Source organism: Ambystoma mexicanum, chromosome 1p (genome assembly GCF_040938575.1).
Source record: "Ambystoma mexicanum isolate Mex_15411 chromosome 1p, UKY_AmexF1_1, whole genome shotgun sequence".
Lineage (NCBI taxonomy): Eukaryota > Metazoa > Chordata > Amphibia > Caudata > Ambystomatidae > Ambystoma > Ambystoma mexicanum.
Window position 1 is genome coordinate 1429606312 of NC_090921.1, and position 16159 is coordinate 1429622470.

A 16159-nucleotide genomic window follows, 5' to 3' on the forward strand; every position below is an offset into this window, starting at 1 on the left:
TTTCATTAGAGTACAGATAGAGAAAAATGGCATATGAGGAAGGACACAAAGCTTGTAGGTGTTGTTTAGTTATAGGCCCACCCATTGACTGCCCATGGCCAATATAAGCCCTATGGCCATTCCCACCCAGTTTCAGCCCCTCCCTGCCCAAAATACCTCCTCATGGTAACTCTTTGACCATGCTTTGACAGGCTTATCATTGTGCGCAGTTGATGCCATATGCAATTGAGCTACAGGTGAAGAAGGACGTTACCATTCCTGCATTCACCAGACAAATCACTATAACATTAAAGCACAGAAATGGACAGCAGATGATGGATTCTGATGCATTTGTGTACATAAATGAATCCATGAAGCAGCAAGGACTAGAATGTGAATATACACCATTGGTGGAGATTGGGGATGGGCCCATCAAAATCGTGGTAGATAATAAAGGGTATCAAGACATTTATTTAGAAAAGAATTCCGTGTTAGGAACGGCAATACAAAAATCACATTACACTGCAGATTTCAACAATACAGTGATTGGGAACATCCCTGAGAGGTATGTAAATGCACAGGGTGTGTTGCCAGAGTCTCTGAACTCTCAACCTAAAGGGATATTCACAATGTTGTCTGTATATCCTTATGATTCCAATAAGACAATGTGCTGTCACCAGGAGAATTGCATATTATTTGATTTAAGTGAAAATGAAACAGAAAATCAGCCAATTGAAGTGGAGGCTGATATTCCAAAATATGTAAAGGTAGCAAGTCTGTAAAGAGATACAGTCACACGGCTAGAAGAGAGCACAGAGGTTCCTCCATTGGAGGATTTTCCTGAATTTTCGAAAATGGTATAGGAACAAGTTCTGGCAGCAGATGCATGTGAGAATGAAGAGGATAAGAATGAGTTGGGAAAAATATTTATGGAATTTAAAGAGGTTTTTTCCAAGGACGCTTATGATAGCGGCCTAACTGATTTGCATGTTGCCACTTTACCAGAGGGCTATGGTAGGGATCTGGTATTCGTGCGTCAATATCAGGTACCATTGGCGTGTCTGGAATCATTGGCGGGGATAATTAAATATTTAGAATCAAGAAGAATTATCAGACCCATTCATGGTACCTCAGACACTCCATTTTTGGGGTTATTAAAACCAAATGGTCAATGGCGTCTGTGTGCAGACTTGAGAGCATTAAACAGAAGAGAACCAGTGTCTAGATGGCTGCTCCCATTTATTGATCAAGGCCTCACACAGTTTCACGGGTCAAAAGTGTTTACCATGTTAGACCTAACATTTGGGTATTGGTGTGTGCCATTGGCTGAGGACATTCAACATTCTGTTTGCATTTTCATTGGGGTATGTCAATAGTGGGAGTGAATTTGGTATATTTGGTATATTTTTGAGAAAAGCACTCCCAGATGTGACAGAAAAGGGAATAATAGTCTACGTAGATGATGTTTTGATTAAAAATGAAAGCCTGAGGAGTCATTTTAATGAGATTAGACATGTGCTTGCCTAATTACAGAAAGAGGGAGCTAAAGTATCCTTGCAGAAGGCACAATGGTGCAAAAAGAAAGTAAATTTCTTAGGCCATGAAGTGACTGAGGAGCATGGGTTGAACCCACAAAAGAAAAAGGTGGAAGCAATACAGAAATTGAAAAATCCTACTGATCTGAAGGGATATAAAAGTTTACTAGGGATGACGGGATGTAACAAGAAGTTTATTGAGAATTACGCCAAGGTCACTCAACCCTTAACTAAATTACTGAGTGTACCTTGGAAATGGCAAAAAGAGCAATCTGAAGCAGTAGCTAAATTGAAGGAATGTCTCATGAAGGCGCCATGCAAGGCATATCCCATAAAGAATCAAGATTTCTTTGTAGAAATAGGATTGACTGAGAAGTGTATGTCAGCTGTGTTATCTCAAAGGCATGATTTAAATCATAAAACTATCACCTATGCAAGCAAGGTGTTATGTCAGGTTGAAACTAAATTCATTGAATTTTAAAAGGCTCTTCTAACCACTGTCTCGATATTGCAGCATTTCCATCCCATTATTCAGGGAGACAAAGTGAACATTGAAACAAATCACCAACCTTTGCAATGTTTACAAAGTAAAAGGATTAGATCAGGTAATCTGGCACAGTCCAGAATTACTTCCTGGACATTGGCATTACAGGGATTCCCTATGAAAGTAAGATATGGACAGAATAAAAAGAGCCCAAGTGCTCAAGGGATAGCAGATCTGCATGATTGTGCAGCTGAATGTACCTCTGATGAGATAGAAGTAGAGCCCAGTATGAATGAATTTGAACAGTCACTGCACAAAGCTTTTAATGAAAATGTGTGCAAAGATTTGCCAACAGTGTATGTAGATGGATGTGTGTGTCATATAGAAAATGATATTGAAAAACAACTGGTGGCAGGGATAGGACATGTCTGGTTAAGGCGTGAGGACATTCCAAGTATAGGAATGAGAATTGGAGCCCGGAGTAGCCAGATAGCAGAATTAGCTGCCATTTATAAGGCAGTTGCTACCACAGTTGAAAATACATTAAAAGAAAGCGTCCTGGTGACTGATTCTGATTATGCACAAAACAGTTCCGTGGAGTATTTGCGAAGGGCATGCTCACATATAACAAAATGCCCCTCAAACATGGAAAAATGATCCAAGCTATAGATAAATTAGTATCAGAGAATGGTTTAATAATACACTGGAGGAAAATGTGTGGACTTTTAAAGACACCAGGGATGGACAAGGAGGGAAATGACAAAGCAGATCAATTAGCCAAGATTGGGGCTGTAATGGGAGAGTTATTCCCCAATAAACACCTGATTGGCAAGATACAGGTAGATGCGGTTACATGCTCCAAATCTCCAAAAGAGGTTGAACCGCCTTTGGTGCAATGGAGTTATGATACTCTTCATCAGGACCTGATTAAAGCACAAAAACAGGACCTAGTGTTAGGTGTTTTTTATAATCATTTGATAGATCCAGAACAACATCCTCTATCTGAAAACGATTGCAAAGGAAAGGAGCTGAGAGTGTTATTAAAGAACAAAAACAGATTTAAGCTATAGGATGCTTTGATGATTAGGGAATTTGTAACAGGTCAGATGCGGTGGGTGGTGCATCTATCATTCAGAGGGCTAATGTTACACCACGCGCATGACGCAATAACTGCAAGACACAGGGGTTCAGAAATTTTTTTTGAGATATTGAAGGATTATGTTTACTGGCCGCATATGTCCCAAGATGTGGAACTATACAATAGTGGGTGCTTGGTATGTGCACAATTTAAACCTGCTTCACCGAAGCATAGAGCTCCATTAATGAAAAGAGTTTTAACCGTTCCATGGTCAGATTTGCAAATCGACAATGTTGGGTCTGTAAAAAGATCGGCCAGGGGAAATAGATATTTGTTAACAGTGGTATGTGTAATGTCCAAGTGGGTGGAGTGCATTCCTGCACCAGACTGTAGTGCGCAAACAGCCACATTATTGGTATATCACATATTTTCAAGGTTTGGGTTACCCCAGAGGATAGAATCAGACAAGGGAAGTCATTTCACTAGTGCCTTGATGAGCAAGGTGTGGCAGATATTGGGGGTAAAGAGGAAATTGCACATATCCTATAGGCCGTCTTCTTCAGGAAATGTGTAGAAGAGCAATAGATCTATACTAGATATACTAAAGAAATTTGTAGCTGAGGCAGGTTCCAGTTGCGATCTACAGTTACCTTTAGTATTAATGGCCATTAGGTCAACTCCTGCTAAAGCAACAGGCATCAGCCCTCCTGAAGTATTGACAGGAAGGAAGATGGTACTGCCACAACATGTATTGTACAGGACACACAAACAAACACTTGTGAGTGCCTCCACAGTTGAGGAAGCACTTACATCATGCATTTGCATTTGGGACCCCCCATTACCCGTGACCACACCCCACAGGCAGCCCACACCACATGGGACCCCCCATCACCCGTGACCACACCCCACAGGCAGCCCACACCACATGGGATCCCCATCACCTGTAATGGCAACCTGCAGGTCATGTTCCTCCCTTCAACACCTGTGACGGCAACCTGCAGGCAGGCCCCCCATACTGGACACCACCTGCATGATGGATGCTGACATAGTGACACAGGTTCACTCCAATGATGGTGTGTTCATGAACTTGCTTGCTGTGTAGTGACCCGACCCTTAACCTCCTCCTCAGCAAATATACGGCAAACAACAACAAAAACACACACATGGCCCACAAGCTCTGTGTCCCAGCTGATCACACGCAATTGCATACTACAACCATATCCCAACATCCACATCACAAAAGTGTATGTCAAAGTGAGGCCCAGCATGCAATGTGACAAAGTAATGTCAAGAATCCACATGTACAAACACTCACACTGTGACAGAACACAAAGCACCCTAGAAATGTGTCACAGAAACAGACATTGCTATTGCGTGTCATGGCATGAGCATCAATGAGCACACATCACCTGAACCAATAACCCCCCAAAACAAACAAGTGATTTCACATGCTAGTGAAGCTCAAAGCACGATAGTTGCCTTACACTGCATTAACCGAATTCGGTGCCAAAATAGTAAACACATCACACTCACATCACTCACCCAACCCACCACCCTCACAAACACACATAGGCCCAATACACATAAAGCATGAAAATTAAAAAAAGTAATCTTCTACAAATCCAAAATTAGGTCCATGCCCTAAATGAATATCCAAATGAAAATCACAAATAAAAATAAATCCATTACATCATGGGTTACACAAAAGGAAAATCAAAATCCAACTATGTACAAGTAGTATAGGTACATTGTCCCAAATGCATAGAAACACTCCACAAAATGTCATCACAAAAAATAACTATATACAAAAAGTGGAGCACAGTCCAACAACTCAAAAAAAAGGGAAAAACAAATGAAACACACACCTAAATACCTGTATACAATGGCAGCGGGCTAGTCCTTCTCCTTACCATGCTCCCTCACAGTCTCCGCCAGGGCATCATCGAACACTGCGCCCACTTCCACTGTGCGGGCCTCCGCTTCCCCCTCGAGGGCTTGCAGGTACTCCAACATGCTCCTCTCAAACTCCCTGCAAGTTTCCTCGAGGACCTCAACCCGCCTCTTTGCCCGACGCAGTGAAATCTCTGCCCTGGCTATGGTGAGTCTAGCCTCCCGTGCCCGCTGCCGCTCTGCCCCGATGTGCTGGCCCAAACGCTCCAACACGGAAGACATCCTTGTTGTAATGTCTACCTTTGCCTCCTGCCTGATGGCCAATACCTGCCTCTCTGCCATTAAAAGCCCTGAGTCTTGTAGCCTCCTACTCCGAGCCTGCTGCTGCCAAATAGCCTGCAACTCAAGGACAGCCTCTGGGATGATGTCAACCCCCGGGGTCCTCATGCACATGCCCTGCTCCATGGTGCCTGCTCTTCTTCCATTGCCACAGTTCCTGTCGCCGGCTGGATCTGTGTAGTGACCCCCTCGGCTGATCAACTTCGACTCCCGACTCTGGCAGGGATGGGATCTCCAACAGACTGGCCGCCGGGGTTGGGAGAGGTACACAGGGGGCCCTGGTGGTATCTGGGCCGGAAAACAGCAGGGAGAATAACTGGCACACAGAGGAGGAAGACGAGGAGGGGGTCACATAAATGGCCAGCCTACACACCCATTGCGAGACCAGGAAATGTGTTAGCCAGTTCAAGAGACGGTAGACCTCATTGTGATGACGTGCAAGCCCCCGATTGGCAGCCTGCACATCATCACAGATGGTGCCTGTCTGCCTCATGACACCGGCTAGCACATGTTCCACCCTGACCCGGAAGGCGACATCCGCAGGTATTGGTGTTTGTTGTTTGCGTGGAAACATCCGCCACCTGTGGATGGGTCCGGCCTGAGGCATGCCCGCAGGTGCATACTGATGCAGTCACAGTCCCAGGCGCAGGAATCGGCACAGGCCCCTCCACGGAGACCTGCACTGCCTCCTGACCCTGAGCCTGGACTGCACCAGTCACACCAACGTCATCACCCCCGCCGGGCCCCATGGGCTGGGATGATGCGGCCTCCTTCTCCTCCTGCTCCCCACCAACCAGGATGCCTCCCCACCATCTTCTGTAGTGTCTTAACCCTGTGCGGGCTCACCTGTCCCTACCACTGCTGAGGAGTCCACGAACACCTTTGCCATCTTGGACCTACTCTCAGCAGCTGCTGCCGTTGGCTTGGACGCGGCACTAGTCTCCTCGCTCCCTGAAGATGACAGTACCTGGGAGCGTGACTGGGCCTTGCATCTGTGCCTGGTAGAGGCATCCCTGCTGCCTTGCTCCACAGCGCCTTCTCCGCCACCTTCTTCCATCGTTGCTGTGGATAGGGGGACATTGTAAACAAACATCAGGGTACTGAACATATGTCTGGTTGTCACAAAGCAAATGTGGCACCGTTAAAGGTCACAACCATCATCATTCTCCATGACACACAGGTCAGTGCAATTAACAAACATGCACAATCATGTCTGTCATTTACAAAAGACTATCACATCCTTGCACAAGCTACTGTCTGCACCTCAAAATTGTGCATTCACCTGACATGCCTCATGCCACATACACATCTCAAAGCAAAAACAAAGAGGTGATGGCTGGAAGGTTTAGACTGAATCTTAACCACTGGCATTGCTCAGGGCAACCCTCCAGACCATCGTTCTTCACCTGCCAAGCCATTACAGAAGGGGAAAGACCATATGCAAATCAGGCTTGGTCCCACCCCAAAAGGGGAAGTCCAGCCCGAACTGCTAGGTCACATCCCTTCTGCACGAGACCACAAGCATCCCCAAACATGTTTCACCCTTGCTGGGGGTCATCAGTGAGGAGTAGCTTGGGTCTCTAGGCCTAGCAGGCACGGGACCCACGTCTGGGCATACCCGTCCCACTCAGGGTGACAAAGAAAAAACAAAGAGGTGATGGCTGGAAGGTTTAGACTGAATCTTAACCACTGGCATTGCTCAGGGCAACCCTCCAGACCATCGTTCTTCACCTGCCAAACCATTACAGAAGGGGAAAGACCATATGCAAATCAGGCTTGGTCCCACCCCAAAAGGGGAAGTCCAGCCCGAACTGCTAGGTCACATCCCTTCTGCACGAGACCACAAGCATCCCCAAACATCTCACTCACACACATCAGCTGACAGTCATGAAGCAGGCCATGGAGCCAGCACATCAGAGTGCACAAGAGGTTGATTTGGCTGCATGAGTCAATCACACAATCTAGTGCTCAAGCGACATCCATCCTGGAGTGTTGGCCAGTCACACACACTCTCTTCAGACAAATGCACATATACTCCATGCATGTCCATGATTTGTCAAAAAGCACACATGTGTGACACTTCTCACATAGCCAAGTCCAGACACATGAAACCAACCATGTGCACGTCGTTACAAGCTGCCACGCATCACACATTGCTACACAAACACCGTTGTTGTCACACATGCTTGAATGGACTCACATGCAGCACTGTCTAGGACGCACCCAGACATCTGTACAAGAGACATACCAGACATAAGGCCAAGGTGCACAATCGAACCACACATCAACATGCACATGCACTATGGTGAACAAGTACACATGGATACTTACCAGTCGACTCCAGACTTCCAAATCCCTGACCTGGGTGTACAATGCTGGGTAGAACCGCTCCAGGACCCGCTTGTTGTCGCTGGTTAACTGGCCCTGGTGCCCCTCTTGGTCCATGGCAGCCTTGAGGATGCGCCGGGCCTTGTTACGGGTCCTGGCTTTGAAGTCCTCCCAGTAGTTGTGGACATGGATGTAGTCGCCGGGTGCCACACCCTGTGCATTAATGGCACCCACGATGTCTTCCCAGATCTTCCTCCATCCTTCCTTGCCGACTTGCGATGGTCCGTGGCAGAGGGCATCATAATGCACTAGGACTTGCTCCACCAGGATGTCAACTTCCTGGCTGAGAAGCTGACAGCCCTCTACGTCGCAGCAGGGGGGTTGCCACTTGCCTCTGATGATGTTGCTTCAGACATGGCAACCCCTGACGTAGGTGTGGGTGGGCAAGGTGGTCCTGGTGCTGGGCTTGGAACGGTGGTCTGGCACGTCGGAAGTCTTCAGGATCAGCAGATGTGGTCACAAGTCCAACGACAGGAGCTCTTGCAATGGCTGTACAGCAGGCACCAAAATTGCAGTGCACATGGGCAGCAGGCACACACAGTGGGCAGGCAGCAGCAGATGGCTTGTTGGATGCAGGTCAGGGCACTTTGAGGCAGGTAAATTGGCTGGTAGGAAGGAGAGTGGGTCTTCCGTGTTACTCTCGTGGCCAGCCGGAAACAGAGTGACTCCGCACGTTGGAAACAGCACGTTAGCATGGACTAAGAGGAAAGGGCCTACACGCGTAACTTACGTGAAATGCACTGGACGTTGGGCTTTAGCGTACAGTAGCAGGATAAATTAGTGCATAGCTGACCATCACACGCTTGTGCTAGCGATAGCGGACTGATGTGTGGATGTCTGCGATTCTAGCATTTCCACGCAATCTCTACCCTACAGCGAGAGTGCAAGACACTTCTTTTGGTCGGGGATTTAACCTGCGCACACATGCGTGCATTTTGATTTTTGTTTTTGAGGCTGACGGTGAGTCACGTACGCATGTTGCATACTGTTGGTTCCGCCGTGTCTCGCGTACACCCATTTTCAAGGTCATACTATCCTACGTGTCCTTCGCATACGCAATTTTTTGTGCTGCTATGTGCCACAGCGTACTGCAATAGGTTTTTACTTTACACGTGGGTTAACGAGGGGTCACGTACACGTAATTTTCATTTTTGGGGTGCGTTACGCAGCCCATTTATTTTTCCCCAGGGGTTACATTGAGCCTTGCAGGAGCACACTGGTACGTTTAACATCACGTACACTGCCCCCTCACTGAAATTGGCCAGGACAATTGATATCTGCACCTCCCATTGCACAATTCCATCAGTGCCATGAGTGGGAGGGCAACAAGTGGCAAGGGTGTCCAAGGTGGATGTGTCCGACGTGGCTGACGTGGCCAGGGACATGCAGGGAGAGCTGTACTCCCCACCCAACAGGGTCAGGGAGATGTAGCTGATGCTGAGGTGCCCAGCACCCATGGTCTCAGGGCAGCTGTGTCATCTGCTGTCCCTACCAGCCAGGGTCAGGAAGCTGCAGTGGCAGCTGCAGCATCTGCCGCCCAGGCTCAGGGTCACACAGCCAGCCCTGTTGTGGTCCAGGCACAGGTTCACAGGGATCCAGGTGCGGTAGTCCCTGTCTCAAATGGGAAGGGACGTGTTGGGAAAGTTGCGACCACCAGCACCAGGGTTCCCAGAGCAGCAGTGTCATCTGCTGTCCATACCAGCCTGGATCAGGAAGCTGCAGGGGTAGCTGTAGCACCCGCCGGCCAGGCTCAGGGTCACACAGCCAGCTGTGTACTGGTCCAGGCACAGGTCCACAGGGACCGAGGTGCAGTAGTTCCTGTCTCGAAGGGGAAGGGACGTGTCGGGAAAGTTGCGGCCACTAGCACCAGGGGTCCCAGAGCAGCAGTGTCATCTGTTGTCCCTAACAGCCTGGGTCAGGAAGCTGCAGGAGCAGCTGTAGCACCTGCCGCCCAGGCTCAGGGTCACACAGCAAGCCCTGTAGTGGTCCACACACAGGTCCACAGGGTTTCTAAGTGATCCGACCGCGCCTGATTTTGCCGTGGCTGGCATGTTCGCATGAGAAAGTTGAGAACTACCAAAAGTTTGCACCTTTCTCATGCAAACACCCTTACATACTAAGGGGGCTGCAGGGGTTTCCCCCGCAACCCCCACTCACTATACCCTGCAGTGTTTTTATTTTTTTTACTTACCTGCAATGCTACCACCAAAGGTTCGAACCTTTGGTGTTCGAAAATTTGGTGGTAGCATTTTTCGGTCAATTTGTATGGTCAGACCTTTTTTTTTCAGTCCGATCGTACAAAACCTCCACAGGGAGCCAGGTTCAGTAGTTCCTGTCTCGAAGGGGAAGGGACATGTTGGGTAAGTGGCGGCCACCTACACACAGGTACGGATACCTGCAAGGCAACCTCCTGTGCAAACATCGGTGGGTGATGCCATGGCCCAGTCCACCAGTGCCCCAGCCCCTACTGACCCTAGTGGTCCCAGCCACGCAGGGTCTGCACCGCCTCGCAAGAAGGCAAAGCATGCAATAGCGGGACAGGCTCCAACCCAAGGCACGGCACAGGAGACCCACACATCGAGCAAGAGGAGCTTCAGTGATGAGGAGCTCAAGATCCTCGTGGACTATGTGCGGGAACACGAAAGTGACATGCTGGTGCGGGCAGGGAGAACACATACGCATGCTGAGCATATGGCCCAATGGCAGCGCGTCACAGATCTAATCAACGCCTGGGGCAACGAGAGGCGCACAGCTTCTGAGGCATTGAAGCATTGGAATAACCACTGACGCCGAGCCAAAGAGAAGCTTGGTAGCCTACGCCTCTACTCCGGTGACTGGAGGTGGGCCACCACAAGAGGACGATGAGCTCACACAACATGAAGAACAAGTCAGTGATATGATTGATGTGGAGAAGATCTAAGGCGTGAGAGACCTGCCCATTTATGAGGACATGTCCAGTGAGTGGTGATGCCTGTGCGTCCATGACATGTGTACATTGCTTGGATAGATTGTTGTGATTGTCCGGCAGTTCTGCCTGTATTTACATGACTGCCATGGGTGAGCATGTCATGGTGGATTGACATGTGCTTGTTGTCCTGTATACTGCATGCATGAGATGTGCTGCACACCATGACACTAGTCCTCACCACACATTATCATTCCTTCCATGTCACTCTCTGTGCAGCCTCTCCTGGCCCTCTTCCTGCTCCAACCTGTGATGGTGGGAAGCCTGTGTTAATCTTCCAATCCACACTCTCCTTCTCTACTCACATCTGTGACGTCTCTGAGAGGTCACCCTGCCAGATACACCTCCTCTGAGGTATTCTTCCTTTCCTCTCATTACCCCTGCAGCTCACTGTCTACAGAGGACTGGTCTTACCTATGTTGGGCTCTTACTAGATTGTGGTGGTTGAACTCTCTTGGCTCTGCTACTCATCCAGACCAGGACTGTGGGAAGTGTCCTTTTGTGTTGGGGCCAGGGATTGTGTCTCCCTCGGACTGTGATGATGCCACTGTCTCCCAGTGGCTACGACTGGTCTTTTCTGAACCCTGTGCATTCTCCACAAGTCCTTAGGTGTCCTGTGGCCAATATTACTCCAATTCCATCTTCAAGATTTGCTTACTTGTCATAGTCTTCAATCATCCATTTCCCATTCACTCTTGGCCAGTAGCTCCTCATTGCAATGAGTTGGTAGTTAATGTCTGTCTTTGGCTGGGTCCTCCCTCTGGTACAGCCTCCCTGCCTCAATGGAACTGGAGGTGAACCTTCTTCAGGTATGTAGGCACATCTGATGCTTCCTCATGTGATGGACTTACTCTCCTCCTCTCCCCTGCTCTAGTCCAAGTTGACTGAGATGATGCACTAGTGGCCTGGCAACAATCTGATCTCTGACACGGTCCTCTGAGCCAACATTTTCACCCATGCACTGCATCCCGGGCATCCCCACACTTGATGTGTGTTTACTGTATCCCTACAACCCACTACTGCCACTTGACACCTGATGTGTGCATTTGCCCTTCCACTGCCAACAGGCCACAACATTTACATTACTGGTGACATATGTATGTTTGAAATTGAGGCCATTCACATGTTTTGCACTGCCCCCTCTCACTTCCAAACCCAGGTATCCTCTTCAACATGCCTAGTCACTGGCGTGATGTCAATGTGACCTCACATCATGGTATCAGTGTGCTTGTCTTCACTCTATTTTTGACACCCTAGCATCGTTGCTCATTGTGACACTTGTGTATTTTGGTTTTGTTAACGACAATGTAATGTAATGTCACAACTATTGTATATGGCTCTGGGACTGTAGTCATCAGGTAACATCTCATGCTGTTTGGCAGTTCATGCATGGCTATGCGGCATCTGTGTATTGCATGTCAGGTGCTTGTGTGTGAAGCAGGTGCTATGCACCATGCACTACAGGTGTTGTTGAGCCATTGATCACACATCCATGGCTGCATTCATGGTTCCCTTCCATTCGATTTACACTGCGTATGTGTGTATTTGTTTGTGCCATGAGTGACATGGCAGGTTAATGTGTTGCATGTGAACATTGCTCTAGCTGTGTGAGTGGGCTATGCAATTAACATAGGTCTTCATTTCCTTTTCTGTCCATGTGCAGGTGATGAGGCACTTGATGCAGAGGAGAAGGGAGAGGTGGTACAGGATACTGCTGCGCCGCTACCAAATACCAGTGGAGGACGTGGTGTGGTAGCCCATGAAGATCCACTGGTGCTACAGTCCATCCTGGCCCTGACTCAGTCGGACTCTGCCTCTGATTATTCCTTTGGATCTGGTGGTGAATCAGATATTGCTTCCTCAACACTGTTGCAGGTGAGTGGATCAACTGTGGGTGCTGTTGTGTCCCAAAACATCTGCAGGGGGTGAAGACCCCTCACAGGGCCAGTCAGTGTTGATAGGTCAGTCTGTGGTGGTTACGGATGCAGGGTCACGCTCCACAGTATTGGCTCCTGGTTCTGGGACAGCTGATCAAGGGAGGGATGTAGTCCTGCAGCCACAGAGAGGCACATCACATCAAGAGCCAGTTTCCCTTGGGCCTGCCATGCATAGGGTCCACCAACTCAGTGGCCGTGTGTCAGCTGGCAATACTGTGTGGGAGCAGTCCATGTATGTTGTTGCACGGCAACAGGGGGCTTCCTATGAGATGTTGACTCAGGGCATGGAAAGGGTGGCTAATTTCATGATGCTCCCAGAAAGACAGGTGGAGCTCCAACTGCAGGCAATGCGGTGCACATGCCGCTCACACAGGCTGCACATGGAGGCCAGCAACAGGAGCCTACAGACCGAACTTAGGGCTCCGAGGGCATCCCTGGTGGCAGAGGGTCGTACACACAAGTACGCCATGAGGGAAGAGTATAGGTCCCTCAGAATTACACTGACTGCACTTGAGAAAGCCCACAGTAGACGGTCTGAACAGCAGATGCAACAGTTGACTCATACCATAACAGAGGAACTCTGTGCATCCCGTGAGGTGTTGCATGGGGACCTCTGAGCCATCATGTTGCAGATGCGAGCATATCAGTCCCGCATGGCCGATGCCATGGAGGACCATGCCAGGGCTATGCGTGGTGATCCTCCCTTAATACAACCACCTTCTAATGCTACACCAGAGGGTGGTGACAACAGCGACAGCTCTCCCAATCCATCATAGCCGTGTGGCCCATGTACCCACAGAGGGTTTTTTTCTTCTCAACACCCGCAAATGTCGGTGTTGACGTGCACCCTGCCCCGCCACCGTCCTGGGTTCCCCACCCCTCCGTCCACCATGGACTTTAATTTTTTTTTTTTTGTCTATTGTGCATTTATGTGACAGTGTGTTGTTTTGTGTGGCATCCAACGGGCATCCACTGTAGGTTCCAGCTGGACCCATAGAGGCTTGTCTCATGTTGGTGTTTGTGCCTTGGGTCCAGACACATATGCCACTCCTGCTTCCCCTTTCCATGGGCTTGCAAGGAGGGCACCGTGTGAAAGTAACTTACACAGACTGGTATGTTGTACTGCCCAATTGGTGTCCGTGTGTACATTGATAGTCTAATGTGTGAGAGTGTCTTGTTTATGAACTGGTTGCATTGATTGTTGAGCACTTTGTGATTTACACTTTTGACTTTGCATTCCATGGCAAGGTGTGGCGACTAGGTGACATGGATTGTGGGGTGGTTTACGTGACATACCGGCATTTAGAGGTGTACTTTGCCATGGTGTTAGTGACATGCTACATCTTCCATGTGCTGCTTTTGTGCACACCAGATTGAGTTGGTTTAAGTTCTAAGGGATGCACACAATGTGGCACTTCCAAGGACAGGTTCTCAGGGTGGTATGGTTGGGACAGATGATTGTCCATTTGTTATCATCGATTGTCTCCTGGACCATGCCAGGGCTGTGTGCACTCCGCAGGGTATGGATTTTAGGTGAAAAAGTGTGCCACAAACTGGGTAAAGGCAGCCCCGCCACATGCCCTTCCCCTCCCATGTGCAGCCGCCGTGCATGTGTTTGGGGTTGTGAGGGCACCACCATGTCCACCAGTATACCACGCCGTGTTGCAACGTTGTGCAGGACACATGCTGCCACAATGATCCTGCACACTGCTGGTGGTGCATATAGTAGCTCACCACCAGAGTGGTCAAGGGAGCTGAAGCATGACATTAGCACTTCGAATATGCGCTCCACTATGGCCTTAGTTGCATTATGGGCTGCGTTAACCGGGGTGGTGTGGTTCCGTATTGGTGTCATCATGTAGGTGCTCAGAGGGTAGGCACTGTCCGCTGTGGAGGTGAGATGTGTTGTCAGCGGTGTGGTTTTGTCTGTGTGAGTCATGCATGCATTCCCAGGGCCATTTGTACTCACCAATGAGCCATGTGGTGCCATGCCTCCCAGCTTCCAGGGCCCACTGTCGGGTGACATTCTCATTCTGAATATGAAACTGTCGTGGGTGGACCCTGGATAGTTCGCATATACAGAGGTAATGATTCCCTTGGAATCACATACAACCTGCACATTAATGGAATGCCAGTGCTTGCAATTGCTTTAGACGTGCTCTGTGGCCCTAGGTGGACATAGGGCCACATGGGTGCAATCAATGGCACCAAGCACCCCGTAAAAGTCCTGCACCACGCCCTGCCTTTCTGTGGGTATTCTGGGCATGTATATGTGCCTGCAGACTGAGGGGCGTGCAGTCATGATAGCTAACACCTGGTGTAGGTAGCGTGACTGCCTGGCCTGTGAGATGCCCCTGAAAATGGCAGTTATCCGCTGAAATGACCCAGTGGCCAAAAAATGCAGTACATTGGGCACCTTCTCCAAGGGGCTCAGTGCTTGGGAGCACAGGGTGGGTGATGTGAGGTCATCTTCCCACTACGTGACCAGGTCTAATATGATATGAGGTGGAAACCTATACCTGGCATAGATCTGTCATCATGCATCCCAAAAAGGCTGGACCTGGGTAAAAAAATGCATGCCCTGGCTATCCTCTTCCTCCTGTGGTGTCCCATGATCACGGCTGCGAAAAATGGTACATTCATCGTAGCTGTAAACGCGTGTTGGCTTTTGCGTGCACTTTTTATGCATTGTTTTTAGTGCGCAGTGACTCTTACGCCAGCTTTCGCGTGGCGGACATGTTTCCGGATTAGCGTGTCTGTTTTCGCCCGCTGGAGAGCCCTCTTCGATTCCATGAATACCTGTTGTTTGTGTGTGTGTGGGCGTTGCAAGTATTTTACTGTGGTACTTCCCACGTAACACCCACATTTACGCTTGTTGTTCCCCATTCCACGTGTTCCGCCCCCTTTTTAGGTGACTGCGCTAGACGGTATGCAACTTCGCTGGGCGTCTCACACAAGGCGTTTGTGGTGTCACAGTGATGTGTTGGACCTACACGGATTCAGCGCCAGTCTCGGGTAAGCCATTTTGCACACAAGCGCCTGTTTTTCTGTGCAATTTTATTCCATGAATGGGGCCCTAAATCACTTCGCCTACCTGGGATGTTGCACTTGCATCCGAACAACCCCAAAGGAAGGATCGTTTACATATAACAGACTGCATCATTGCAGTGACTACAAAATGCTCAGTGTTGCAGCTAAGCTCCAACATCTTTATTGTCTCCAAGGGAGAATTTAGTTGAAAACATTGTGCTCTGGCCTTTTCTCACAACCCTACACGAAGGAGCTCAAGGTTCCACAGGCTAACAATCCAGTTGGGTTTAGGGTGCTTGGAAGAAGTGCTTCCATCAGACCTCAACTTCATGTCACTCAAGGAGTGAGCCACCACTGGCAGCCCAGAGAAAAGAATCTACCAGATGGTACCACCTGGAATGGGTGGATTCCCTCTACCAGCTGGTGGGCTGCCAGATCCATCTCGAAACTGTAGCTCAGGGCTGGCAGCATCTCTTTGCACTCCCTTGGGTATCCAGTGGTGAGTCATCCTCAATGATACACGCAATTGCCACG